General features: G+C 38.2%; 1 protein-coding gene across 3 annotated transcripts in view; it reads right to left on the bottom strand.

Annotated features, from left to right (window-relative positions):
- ppp6r3 (protein phosphatase 6, regulatory subunit 3) overlaps nt 1–13,181 on the bottom strand; it is a 115,224-nt gene extending 102,043 nt beyond the window's left edge. For all 3 annotated transcript variants that reach the window (XM_067993999.1, XM_067994000.1, XM_067994001.1), the window contains exons 1-2: nt 12,959–13,181; nt 1,037–1,119 (exon numbers count right to left, since the gene is read on the bottom strand). The gene's annotated coding sequence lies outside the window, so the exon portion shown is untranslated. The remainder of the gene's footprint in view (nt 1–1,036; nt 1,120–12,958) is intronic.
- Nucleotides 13,182–14,501: the final 1,320 nt, after the last annotated feature.

The raw sequence follows: 14,501 nt of genomic DNA, 5'->3' as shown, positions 1-14,501 counted from the left end.
TTCATTGCTGTTTGTGGGACCTTGCTGTGAGCAAATTGACTGACGCGTATCCCTACAACAGTACAACATTGGCAGTAAAGCGCTTTTGGATGTCCTGAGGACATGAAAGGCACTATAGAAATGCAAGTTCTTTCTTTTCTTTTGATCTGTCCCTGACTTTTACAATTGCCCATTTCAGGGGTTCTTGGCTGTCCTAAATACATCAGATTTGAATTCTGCAAATTCGAGGTGCATGAAGAATTAGTAACAGATTAAGCCTCCCCATAGCCACCTGATTTAAAAACATGCACTTGAACTAAACAATGCATTCCTCAAGATTCAGAACAAACATTGGAAATTAAATTCTAGCTCATAATCAGAGGTGGATTGTCAGATTACCATTAGTAACTCACAGATGATTGGCACTAACAGAGGTAATGAAGAACAAATCATAAAAAGGAAGATTTGTGGGTTCCAGACAAATGTTTACAAGAACATGGGCATCACTGTAGAAATAGCTAACATGCACACAACAGATGGAGAATAAATTTCAATTTCTCAGTGCTGATTAATTCTCAACTGTATATTTACAAAGAATATTTGTACTGAATTATTGGGCTAAAACATTATAGTTGATTGTAGAAATATTATGGATCCACTTTATTCCTTAAGTGGCAGACATATTATAGAAAAAGTTATACTTTGTGTAACTTTGCCAAGAGAAAGTCATGTTTCTCTAATGTACTTAAAAAGTCTAAATTTGAAAATAGTACAACAAAAATTCTTGAAGTAATTCAGATTTTAAAGAGTAAAATTCTAGCCACTAAAAATCTGCAGAAAGCCTGTGGAAAACATTATGCTGACAAATGGTATACACAAAAATAGCATCAAAAACAGTCATATGCTTTAATTTTAGCTCAAGGCTTTTAATCCAAAGGCAGCACTAGAGCATTTCTAGTATTTTCAAGCAGGAGGATCTTTTCAGTAAATACTGAATCATTTTTTTAAAATGTAGCTTACTGCAGTACAACATTGAAGGCATCATGGGATAACTCACCAGTTTTGGAAACGTAGTTACAAAATGGCAGTTCTGGCAAGGTTAAGGAGAGATGAATCCATAAGATTTAATGAAACTGTATGCTGCAACCAAAAGAAAATTCATCAGTGTCTGGACAAATAACTAGTTCTAATAATGCAAAGTACTAATTTGCCATAATTAAAAACTTCAAAAAATTCAAACATACCACTACCTCAGTTTTCTTCCTTGGCGACATTCAAAAAGGAATTTTGTAGATTCCAAATGAAGTAATCACTTAATTTTTGTTTCTTTTATTTCCAACACGGACAATGGCCACTCCCACATAGGACAATAAAAATGACTCTAAAACACCTCGTGACCCAATGCTGGTTACATAAAATGCATGATATTTTTCCAAAGCTTAACTCAACCACCAAATTCTGGTGTATTTTACAGGAGTCTTCCAATTTTATTCAGGACTAGCTCTGCCATCTCAATCATTCTCCAAGTGTTTTGGCTTTACTAGAAATGCATTATAGGTCCCAAGATAACATACAGCACTAAACATATAAAAAGGAAAATCCAGCAACTAGTCAGCACATACAGGCAGACTATTGCAAGTAATTTACCTTGGTTATTGCACTGTGTCTTAGTTTTATCAGCTTTTGCCTTTCTATTCCAAAAGATCAGTTTCATCCAATTCACCAGAACTTACATACTAGATAAGTGCCACAAATTACAAAGTATCCAGTCGAACTCTATATAGAACATTAACACGCATGCTCATATGCATAGGATTTAATAAGTCAACAATTCCCATTAAAAGGTTTCTTTTTTTTTGGGGGGGGGGGGGGGGGGGGGGGGGGGGGAGAGAAAGAGGAGGAGGAGGACGCGAATCAGAAAGCAAGATGGCACGGTACTTCACCTCCAAGGCTTAGATTTGAAACCCAGCAAGGCTGATAAGAGTTAGGGCGACGACACACAGTTGGAATGGAGAGGACAAAGTTTTATTCTGCTCCCAGGCAACAGCACAAATTTGATATGCCAAAATGTCCTGTATCATTCTATGAATTAAAAAATTTGCTGAGAGATTTTAGGTGCATTTGATAGGTGTACAGTATTATTATATTCAGTCAGATTTTCTACTGGTACAACAGTCACTCTCAGCAAATTAATGTGATCTTACACAGAGGGAACATAATGTGGATTTCTAAAAGGTAGAAGAAATTATAATGGAAGTAGGTCATACTAAAGCATGTTATGAGGCGATACTATAATTCACTATTCTCCCCAGTCTTCCTCAATTTACAATTCTCAACATTTAAGAACTTTCAAAAAGAAAAGTTTATTCAGGACTAAAAATGAAGATTACAGAGCCACTGAACAGGAGGACGAGTCATTTATGCAGCTCAGTGGCATATTAATGAATTGCAACTGTGTTAGGAAATATATGCATACTATTCTCCATACAGCAAGCTTCCAATTTTCAGCTAGGCCATTTGGGTGGGGACATTACCCCCAAAAAACTGCTCCATTCAACAGAGCAGACTGGATGCCAACTTTCATTTTTAGGCAGATGAAGGGGGAAAAAAAAGACAGGTACAAATACACAGACACCTGGAATACATGCACTGGCCTAACTGCGGTCCCACAAGTCAATTTATAAAGTGTATCTGTCTCGTTCTGGTGGACTGGTATTAATTGAGGCTTAAAACTGTGACCAGTTATCCTGGGCAGCGTAACTGTTATGTTTCTTTGTGTATCAGTTTTGCATAAGCAAAAGCTAAAGGCATTTAACTCAACTTCAAATCACACACAAGTCAACCATAAAGGAGAACTTGTATCCATCCATGCTTAGATTTCTCAGTTCCTGTTAAGCTGCACTACTTGTTCCACTTCCTCCTTCTGCCAACCTCATTGTGAAAAATTATGAAACAGCTGGGCAACCATTGGATCAATTGTGCTTACCAATAAACAAGTTGACAATGAGTAGATTCAATCATTTGCCTCTGGTGGGACACAAGTTCAACATCCTCACTGTCCTCTTGGTTTTTCCTCCCAAAATACATTAATTCATACTTCTTCACAGTAAATTACATCTGTCACATCTGCCCATTGTTAATCCAACTGAAGTTTTATTTGCAGTCCTCCTCGGTGTTTGTCAAACATCCTATTTTTGTGTCATCAGTTTCATCAAGAACCCAGTTTAAAACACCTTAGTTACCCAGATAGGTTCAAAGAGCTGGGTCTGTATACTTTAGAAAAGCGTAAACTAGGGGACGATTTGATTGCGGTTTATAAAACAATGAAGGGACTAAACTGTATTTATATGGGCCAATTATTTCAACTGAACAGGTTAGGGAGGGCCAGGGTCACGCATACACATTATATAAGGGCAGAATTAGGTTGGACGTTAGACAGTTGTTCTTTCCCCAGATAACAGTGGACCTATGGAACAGGTTGTTGGCTCGTGTGGTGAACTCTGATTTGCTGTATTCCTTCAAGAGAAAGCTGAACCTGTTTCTCGCTAGGGTGGAGATCACTTCACACAACAGGTAGGTATCCTGTAATATAAATTAGGATCATGTGATCTCCTGGACTACTTCCAATCGCCTAAACAGGTTGCAGAAGATTTTTTCAGATTTTCTTTCCCTAATTGGCCTGGATTTTACCTGTTTTTTCGCCCCTCTCAGGAGGTTTCATGAATCCGGGCTGGTGGGGAATGTCTAGGCATCACAACTATATGGGACAGGCTGGATGGATCAGTGAGTCTTTTACTGTCTGTCATTTTCATATGTTCAGAACCAAAGTAGATCTAACACTAACCCTTCTCCAATCAGAATTGTCCACAGGTATCACTGAACTGCTATTCAGAGGCACTGAATTATCAAGTTACATAGGGAGCAGGCTAATTGTTGAACAATTGGGAGGTTTTCAAAAATTCAGGGAGATTATCCTGGAAATGCCTATGGGGTTCTGCGCAGACCTGTGCTTCCATTGTCGGACAGCAAGATGATGTTGAATCAATGTGACAACTCTACTCCCTGCATCCCAAGATATGTTATCCACCTCAGAATGATGAAAGGTTCAGTAAATCCTTATGGGATGTGAACCCACCGACTTTCTGACCCTGTGCCCAGTGCCAACTGAGCTAAATGCCATTTTCAGAAAGGTAGCCAAACGCATTTTAGATCATTCATGTTGCTCTTCTCTGCATCCCCTCCAATGCATTCATATCTCTTTTGAGACATGATATACAGTACTCCAAGCTGAATGTATTATAAAGCCTCAGCATTATCTCTCCACACAAACTCCATTGTTGTAGCTATGTATCTCAACATTGTTTTAAGTTTTCCATATCTTATTAACATTGTAAGTGAAGAGTCTATTACTTTCTCTTTCTAAGCATCCCTGTGCTAATTCAATCTCCTAATCACTGTGTACTTATGAGAAGGCAAAAAACATCCATGTTTCCAACTCCGAATTGATCTGGGGTAGAATACAAATGCATGATGAAAAGAAAGATCAAGCTTGATGGTTACCATCAACCCCATCACCCCACCAAATCAAGTAGTCTGATAGCCATGAATGGCCACATAAATAACAGGGTTGCCTGCAACCATGAAACTATAGTCCAGTGTAAGTCACTTATGCCAGGAGAGGAGAAAAATGCAAAATGGAACTAAAGTATACAACAAAACTGATTTAAGATCAGAAGCTTATTTTTGGAATGCAGTAGAAAGCTTTGATCCGATATTAGTCAAAATCCAACATCACACTTTCAATAGGATAAACTGAACCTAAAAAATAACAATGTTAATTAGTTTTGTCCTTCCTATTTGCTAGACTTTAGTTTAAAACAATCAACACCACCTTTTCTCTATTTTCTTTCTCTGTGTTCAAAGTAAGCAATGTTAGCACTGGGGAATAAAGCACTTTTCCACATTAAAGCTCGCCACCCAATTACCAGTGCTCCTGCTCCTTATCACAATCTTTCTTGTCTGTTATTTCTTCAACACTATTAAGGCCACTACTTCTATGTACTTTCTTCCAATGTACTATGTTTTTCCAAGCTCTAAATGCAACAATCTGCATGCTCTTGCACCACCCAGCTTAAATCTAATTCATCACAATCTCCTATCCCAACTCATTCTTTACTTGGACCTCAAAACTGTACAACTACTGATCTCCCTCAATTTTTGTTCCACATACAATCTAAAAGCATTTAAAACCTAAACTTGGCAGTTTCTAACCACCATTTCTTAATTCAACTCACACTCATACACATTTCAATTTTGGTAGTATCCCACATTTTGGCTCTTGACTCTTCACTGTCACTATAAGTCTGCAGGTCAAGTATTGGACATACAACTGGAGTGTGAAGCTTCCTCTCTGTCCTAACAATCTGCCTTAAATGTAACCTCTGAAGAGTACATCGTACTACACCATTGAACGTTTCAAAGTCAAACACCAGCCGCCCTTTTGACTTGCGCATATTCCATCTCCCTCCTTGCTTGCATGCTCAAGCCAAATCCAGTGTGCAGCCCTGGTGTTCTATTTGGCCCAGAGCTTAGATTCAAACCCCACATCCAGTTCACCACAAAAAGGCTTAGAAGGCTGTGGAATGCACGATCGGTGTTAGTGATTGAAGCAGAGACCATGTCAAAATTTAAGAATGGGTAAGTTGTTGAAAGAAATATGAATAAAGGAATATGCTGAACAAGGCGGCCACATGGTATTAGGACTATTGATCAGGTCGGGAATAAACACCGACAGACAAGCTGTGCCTAAATGCCCATTTCTGGTTTATAATATCTATGTAACTGATAATGGAGTCAGTTTATTTGGAGGCTATTTTTTGATCTCATCTGGTATTTACTTGTATATGCAAAGCTATTCAATAAATACAATTTTTTAGTCAAATAAAAGAAAGTGATCAATGGGTAAGTGCTTAATAGTTATTACCTCTTAAATGAAGGAACATTTAATTGTACTTCCACAGGAATTACTCTTAGCAGTAATTGTTGTGGCTGCAACATTTCATAACAGTGAACAGGTAATATTTGACATTCAGAAAACTGGAAAACAATATGTGCAACCTAATTATGAAGGGATGGGACAGAACAGATAGGAACAGGCTGTTTCCAGTCATCGAGTGGTCTAGAACGAAGGGACATTTCTATAAAATTAAATGCAAGAGATTTAGGACAGGGCAGGAAAATATTTTTTTTTTTTAAAAAGGAGGGTTGTGAAGATGAATGCAGTTCTGGAATTAGTGACCGAAGCAGAGATAATGCCAACATTTAATAGGATAGGTGATAGAAGGAAGAGAGAAAACAGGGACATGGGAACAGGGCAGGCACATGGGATTAAGACTACTGCTCATGAGGAAGATAAACACCAAAACGGATTGGTTGGGCTGAACGACCTGTTTCTGTGCCATAATTTCCAAAGTAATTCTTTGTAATGTTTGCTACATTAAAGATGTTATACAAGTTCAAGAATATGGTTGCCAATTCATGTCAAATTATAAGCAATTTTGTGGTGTTGCCCTTGCCCATTTAAGAACTGAAAATATATATATCTCTCTCTCTGATGGCATCATGTGTAAGGAATAAGTATAGAGCTGACAAATGGCTCACATTTCAAACTGAAATTCCGATCCTTCATACAAAGTACTAACATTCAAATCATCTTCATACATGCGACTCATTTTGCATATTTGCTATGTAAAATCATTTGATATTATACATGTATGAATGAATAACTTAGATACAGGGGACACCATTAAAATTGACATGACAAAAACAGGGAACATGGCTAACTGAAAACAACAAAATGAAACTTCAAGAGAACAGACAGGTTAGCAGATTGGGCAGATGGATGTCAAATAAAATTTAAAGCAGAGAAATGTGAGGTGATGCATTTTGAAAAGGAGGACATATAAATTAAATGGTAAAACTTTAAAAATAGAGACTGAAAGACTTAGGGTTTCTGATCTACAAATCTTTGAACTGGAAGCTCAAGTTGATAAAGCTATTAAAATTCCCACATTTTATTAATAGTACAAAAGCAAAGAGGTAATGATAAACATATGCAAATCATTTGTTAGGCCGCAGCTAGAATATCATGTTCAGTTTTGGGCACCTAACTTTACAAAGGATGTCAAGGCCATGAAGAGGGTGAAAAAGAGATTCCATATGATATCAAGGACGACAGGAACAGGAGTAGTCCATTCAGTCCCTCGAGCCTGTTCTGCCATTGAATCAGATCATGGCTAATCAACACGTCAAATCCATTTACCCACCTTTGACCCATATCCTTTGTTAGCCTTACCTAACAAAAATCTATCAATCTCAGTCTTGAAAATTACAACTGATCCAGCATCCACAGCTTTCTAGGGAATAGCACACCAGATTTCGACGACCCTTTGCTTCCTGAATAGCCTAGCTCTAATTTTTAAGATTGTGCCTCCTTGTTCTGAATTCCCCCACCAGAGGGGATAGTTTCTCTGTACTTACCCTACTGAATCCTTTTGTCATTTTAAACACCTCAATTAGATCATCCCTCAACCTTCTATACTCAAGTTTATGCAACCTATCCTCATAATTTAATCCTTTAAGCCCCGGTTTCATTCTGGTAAATCTGCACTACATCCAATCTAAGGCCAATATATCCTTCTTGAGGTGTGGTTCTCAGAACTGAACGCAGTACTCCAGATGGGGTCTGACCAAGGCTATATACAACTGAAGCACATCACATTTGTATTCCAGCCCCCTAGAGATGAAGATCAAAATTCCATTAGCCTTTAAGATTACTTTAGTTATGAAGAGTGATGAGAGAATTGGGATCTTTTCATTAGAAAAAAGGTTAAGGAGAGCGGTGGAGGTGCTGAAAATTATGAGGAGTTTTGATACAATAAATAGGGAAAAACTATTTCCACCAATTGGTCAATCTGTAACTAGAGGGCATAAATTTAAGATCATCACCAAAAGTATAAAGGAGATTTTTTAAAAAAAATTCTTTTAACATGTGTTAGAACCTGCAATGCCCTACCTAAAGCTGTGGCAGAAGTAAAATTCCAAAAAGCTTTTAATAAGTGGATAGCTCTTTGAGAGGGTGCACACTTGGCTTCCTTCTGTGCTGTAAAATTCTATAAGATCTACTCATTAATGCGCACATAAAGATTATAAACCTTATCTAAGTTTCCAAGTGAAGTTCATTATGTAGAGATGATAAAAGCAGGATCACAAAAAAAATGTAAAAATAACCAATTTTCCATCCTTTCCAGACAGCAATAAAACAGATTTTGAGGATTAGAATCCCAGAGATTAAATCGTAAAAATATGAAAACATTTTAAAGTAGAATAGGACTAATTTTGAATTGCCATTCAAAAAATGTAATTTGTGTGAAACATTATCCTAAGGTCACTTATCCAAACATAAATCCTGATTGTCAAAAAGGAATATTACTTTGTATTTTAAAATCAATAAACTTTCCACACACTGTTTGGTCCAACCAATACTGTCCTTCACCCGAATCATGTTGCAACCAAATATACTGCTTGTAAAAAAAACTCCATCAATATTTTGCACTACAGATGGATCAAAACAAGCAACAGGCAGAACTTTCTCTAGCAATGGAGAAGGCCGGGGTGGGGGAAGAAAGAGATTATTCATACAAGCTCATGGCCAATAATATTTCCTGCAAGAGGAATTTGGCATAAAAAAGTCAAGAACTTACTTATAGAATGAAAAGTTCAAGGATTGCAAAATTGGTAGGTATGGCGTTTATTGAAAAGCAGGAAAAAAAATAGAAATGTTTTCCACTCCTAAGTAGAAATCACTGACTAGCCACAGGTGTCTATGGAGACACTATTTTAGCCACATGCACTAAATTTAGTAGAACACACCTTACATACACTCACACAATACATGTAAATGTACCTCACGTGTATATTTATTTAAATATTGACCATTCAGTAATCAAGGAAATAAACAGTGATCAAAAAACACTTGCTCACTCTGCTTACCATTTTACCAGCAAATGCACAAAAGTACACATGCATATGCTGTGCAAATGTGAGTATTGAGATCACATGCCCAACAACGATGTCCATTGCTCATTTTCTATTCATCAGAAATGCTATTAGCCACATCTGGATTCCCAATTAACCACATGCACCTAGTGACTAACGTATTAGACAACGCTGTCCTAGTTCAAAAAGTTTTTTAATTTTAAAATACTCCCTTCTAGCTGAGGAGAGCAATGGAACAATTCTAATTTTCACTGAGAAATAAAAAATTCCATTAAGTTAACTTTCACAAATGTTACTTAGGATGGAGGTGAGGATTTGAAGGAAGGTTGGCAATGAAATAGAAATACAAATAATGGGCTTCCACCCAAAATTGTTGTAGGAGGCACTAAAAAAAACACAATTCTGCTTAAACTTTATTTCCCCATCCTAGATACCTAGCATTCATTAGGAATATACTCAGCTGAAGTCAATAACAGAAATCCTGCAAACACCACCATTTAACACAGGTTAAACACAGTGACATTTAATTTTCCTGGCTTAGATGCCTCCTGACTAGCAAAGAGGACATGAGATCAATCAAATTCATTTGCAGTATAACTGCTGGAAGAGACCTAATAGTTGGTGTCAGCTGAACTCCTCCCTGATGTTCAGAGGACTGAAATAACCATTCTCCACAGGATAGAGAAATAAGTAAAATGTAAATTCTCTGACCAGGGAAGAGGATTATCGGCTTCAAAAAAGAGTACTTGTTTCCCATATTGCTCACCAAGTTTATCCAGTAAGTAGCTGAACCATAAAGACCAGGAATGTCACAGATTCAATCGCTAACCTAGGTTGAGCTAGCCGATCAAAGCTGGGGAGGTAATAAGGAATCTACAATTGTCCTTGGTGTTCTGGGTTAGGAGAGGGGGTTAAACAAAAGCCAGGTCTTGATTGCTAGCCAATGAACCCTGCTAGAAATGCACACGTGGATATTGGGCGAGAACTGGATGAGGCTCAGCTGTGACACACATTCAGTGGAATAGCCTTGCAATCCTTAACATCAATGTTCACATTTGACCATAGCACCCTAGCACTAGCAAGTGGCTAGGACTGCATCTCAGCAAGGAATAAAGAAAGAAAATAGAACAAAAAAAAAGCAGTCCTGTACACTTTCCTGCTCTTTTAACTCGCCACTGCATATTGACTAAAGGATAGTTTTTGGGACTTATCTTTTGAAGGCCACATCTATCTTCTGAATGTTAAGTGTTAATACCTCTGACTCATCCTATTTCAGTATTGTAATAATAGTTCAGTAGAAAGTTGTGAATCAGGTAATCATAAATAAGATGGTACATCAAAGATTACAATCAGTACTAGAGTTCAGTCACCGGAAATCTGTTTCTATTAAATATCAAACAAGAGTAACTTAAGTTTTTGGTTTTGAAATCCAATCAACCAACTTAAAATTATATGTGTTAGTATATAAAAGTACTCACATTGGAGCTCAATTAGTCCAAAAATGATATTTGTACATTCAGGATGTATATGTGCAAGTGCAAGACGTCAGCAATTATAGAACATTACAAACTAGGTTCTATTCAAACACCAATACTCAAAGTAAGCAAAAAAAATTAAGCATGTTTCCTGAAAAGTAAAGAATATATCTCAGGAAACTCAAATATAGAAAATAAGCAAGAATAGCACTGCTAGACATTTTGAAAAACATATTATTTTAGTTTATATATAAAAGTAGTCTATTCTTGTTCCTATCTTCCTAAAAAGTTATTTCTGAACCGAGATAGGGCACGTAGTGATTTTCAACAAGAAGGCTAAAAGTCCAAAGGTCAGTGAGTCCAAAGCATTAGTTTGCTTTCACCCAATCCACTTTTCAGACTTGGGAGCTCTGTGAAATACAAAGCATGAGAGAAGAGGGTCAGAACAGAAGAATCAGAATACCAGACAAAAGGGAACGATCCACAAATGAGGTTTGCAAGCAGGAACAGCACTAAAGACCCATAAAATCACAAGTGCACCTTCTCGTATAATATATAGGTGATATGAACATGTACAGCAAAGGGAGCTGCAATTCAGTCAAATCAGCTCCAGCAAAAAAACCACAAGGATGAACAATCAAATTCAAAGATGAAATTCACTGGTTACCCTTTCTTCATTATATTTTTTTGAAATTAGCTCTTCCAACCATTACACTTTATGGTAGTTAAAGCAGCATGATGCAAGAGGCATTAAGGTTAACTGTGATGCAAGACCTGAAGCTTTACTTTAGTTTTACTCTTGGCTATAGCAAGAGGGCAAAAAAAAGTTCACCACCCCCTACCCTCCCTCCAAGTCTGATCACCTTGCAGTATCTATTCCAGCAGTGTATTGAAGAGTATTCAATATAATTTCAATGTCAGTCAGGTTATACTGATCACTCAGGCTTCAAAATTGTGCGTCACGCATCGTGTAATTCCTACATTATGCTCACAATTTAAAGTAAGCTATAGCAGATGGCTACATACATTAGATAAACCTGTCATATTATTTATTATCTGTGGAGAGGGAGAAAGAAGAGGCAAGAAGAAAGAGGCGAGTAGAAAGGTCAAACTCACCACTAACTAATGGAAACAAAGCTCAAGGCATCGGGTTCTACACCAGCTCCACTTTTCAGACCAGAACCAACACGTGACTCAACTAGACCACATCATGGGTGGATCTCCATGGACTTGACAGTTGGAATTGCTTTGGGTCTGGCTATTCCTCACTGGGAATTTTGTACTGTATTTACTGTAAGTGTAAATGTGGCACAAAATTCTCAACAGTTTCAATCCAGAGTTTATTTCACACTTTCCATCTACTTGCACATTAAATTTACTTCCCACGACTTCAAGCATTTGGGAGTCACAAATTATTCTCCAAAACATATCTTCACTAGAAACTGAAACCTGTATTACATCTAATGAATGCCACCACAATGCTCTAATACAAAATGATTGTGGGTCCCAGACAAGTAGACCTCATCATAATTTAATTACACATTCCTAATCTATGATACAAGTTTTGAACAAGTTACCAATTAAGTATAGATGGCATAGTTTAATAGTCATGACTGCATAATGGTGTTGTCTATTGAACATGCATTATGAGGGAGCACAAGAAATAATATATATACATCAAGGGCTGATCATTGTTAGGCATTGCTGCTTCAGGTGAATTTTTTAAATATTAAACTTGATAAAGCAGCATGCCAGGCAAGAAAAAGTCACAGCTCCATTCAAAATTCCAAACTGAAAACTTTCAAACAGCAGTATGACACAGCAAATCTAAATCAACTCATAAGTTAATGTGCTATAAAGTGCTTTTACACCACCACATACACTTAAAAGTTAGTGCACAGTATTTTAGCAGAAAATGACAATTTCTTAAATACATAACTGGTTATTTCAGGGAACCAAAAGATTTTCCCATTTCAATTTACTACAATTTGTAAATCAAACAAATACACGGCTACAAAAATAAAGATAATGCACAACAACTGCTTAGATGTGAATTTTGTATGGTGTCAAACCTGTAGTGTTGTCATAAGCACAGACTATGTTTTGACAGTCAACCTCAACCATCCCTCTGAAAACAGAACTCAGAAATGAATCAATCTGTCGCTTAACGATAAATGTATTAAAAAGCAGCTAGACAAAAATACTTTTTTTTCCAAATGAAACAATCCATCTATAAAAAGAGCTCCTGCCCACTAGCCTTTCCCAACAACAGAAAGAGGGGGGCGAGCCATTAGTGGGACAGTAACCACCTCCGCTCTGCAGTTAACAGGAGCTAACACACACAGCAACAGGGCCCGGCCGCAGCACAAACTCCCCGCCTCCCTCCCTCCTTCCTTATCTGCGAAATGAAATACAGTGAGAAGAAAGAAATTACATTGAATACATACCCAACGGTTTCATAAATCTATTGTGCGTAGTTATTAAAAGCGGGAGAAGTTATTATTGAGAATAATGTAAAAAAAAAGAGGGCGATGAAATAAGGTGTTTATTTAAGTTTTAAAAATATAGATCTATATATGTGGAGAGCTCGGCGGGAAAGGACAGCAACAAGCCCGAGTTTCCAAGATGGCGCCGGTGCCTGTGCGGGTCAAGCCTCCGAACGAACGGATGCGGCTTGTTTTGACAATCCCAGCAGCCTCTGCGCCCAGCCGGCCCAAACCTGTCAATCAACCGGCGCCTCTTTCCCCGCCCCCTTTCGGGGACGAGCCTTCTCCCGACCAACGCACGCCCGCCCTTCCCGAAGAAGCAGCCAATCGGGCGGGGAGAATCGGCCCACTGGCGGTCTTCAATCAAACAGACGACTGTCCAATCGAAACGTGCGCTGAGCCCGCGGCGAGATCCCGCCCCTCTCAGCCCCCATCCGATTGGCTGCGGGCGGGGTGTGGGGGGGGGGAGGGGAGGTCCTTTTTTTCTTTGACGACTGAAAATGGCGGCTGAGCGGCGCAGTTGATGAGTGGGCGGAGCAGATGGCAATCAGGAAATACGATGGAAGTTTATTCTGGCGAAAGTAAAGGGGGTGGAAGAGAAAGGAGGATGTTTCAGGAAGAGAAATGACGTAGGTCTTTAAACATAGCTGACTGGCCGAGGAGAGAGAAAATGAAAACAGGAGAGCCCGTCATAAATTTACACTTTTCCAACGGGACGAGAGTCCCAGTTTAAAGGCGCGGTGTCTTCTTGGGTAGTTTTGTGAACCAGTTTAGTTCCTGTAAGAGGCTGCTCTGCAAACCTGACATTTTTGCATTCTGAGAAACACTTCTGCCGTACCAGAGTCTTTCCTAAGCAGTTTCTTTTAAATAAAATGAGATCTGGCAGTTGCTAATGCAACAAGAACGTCAGATACAGAAGAGAGTTTACAATCAGCCTAATTCGGATATGGAAATTTGGCCTAACAATTAGATGATTTTCTTTCCGGTCTATTTCCCAAATTGTTTAAAGCTAGAATTCATGTATATGCAAATATTTTTAAAAGGTTTTATTTAGATCTGATTCCCATAATGTGTGTAAAATATGCTGCTCCGATTTCAAATTTCCCAAATCATGCCATTGCATAGCAAAGTCTGTTGATACCGTAATGCTTGGGCCTAACTTTATCCCACTGATGATGAAAAAAATCTCATTTTTATTTGTTCACACAATGAGGGCTACTCTGCAAATTTGTTAAGCTTCTTGAGTGTTGTGGATGTACCCTTTTCAGCCAATTGATAAGTTTTCTATCATAAAGTCATAGAAATTTACGGCACAGAAGGAGGCAATTTGGCCCATCATGTCTGTGCCGGCTGAAAAACAACCATCCAGCCTAATCCCACTTTCTAGCTCTTGGTCCGTAGTTTTGTAGGTTACGGCACTTCAAATGCACATCCAAGCACCTTTTAAATGCAACAAGGGTTTCTGCCTCCACCACCCTTTCAGGCAGTGAGTTCCAGACCCCTA

Source organism: Heptranchias perlo, chromosome 12, assembly GCF_035084215.1.
Source record: "Heptranchias perlo isolate sHepPer1 chromosome 12, sHepPer1.hap1, whole genome shotgun sequence".
NCBI lineage: Eukaryota > Metazoa > Chordata > Chondrichthyes > Hexanchiformes > Hexanchidae > Heptranchias > Heptranchias perlo.
The sequence above is the reverse complement of the archived record's forward strand: the minus strand, read 5'-3'. Positions and strand labels throughout refer to the sequence as shown.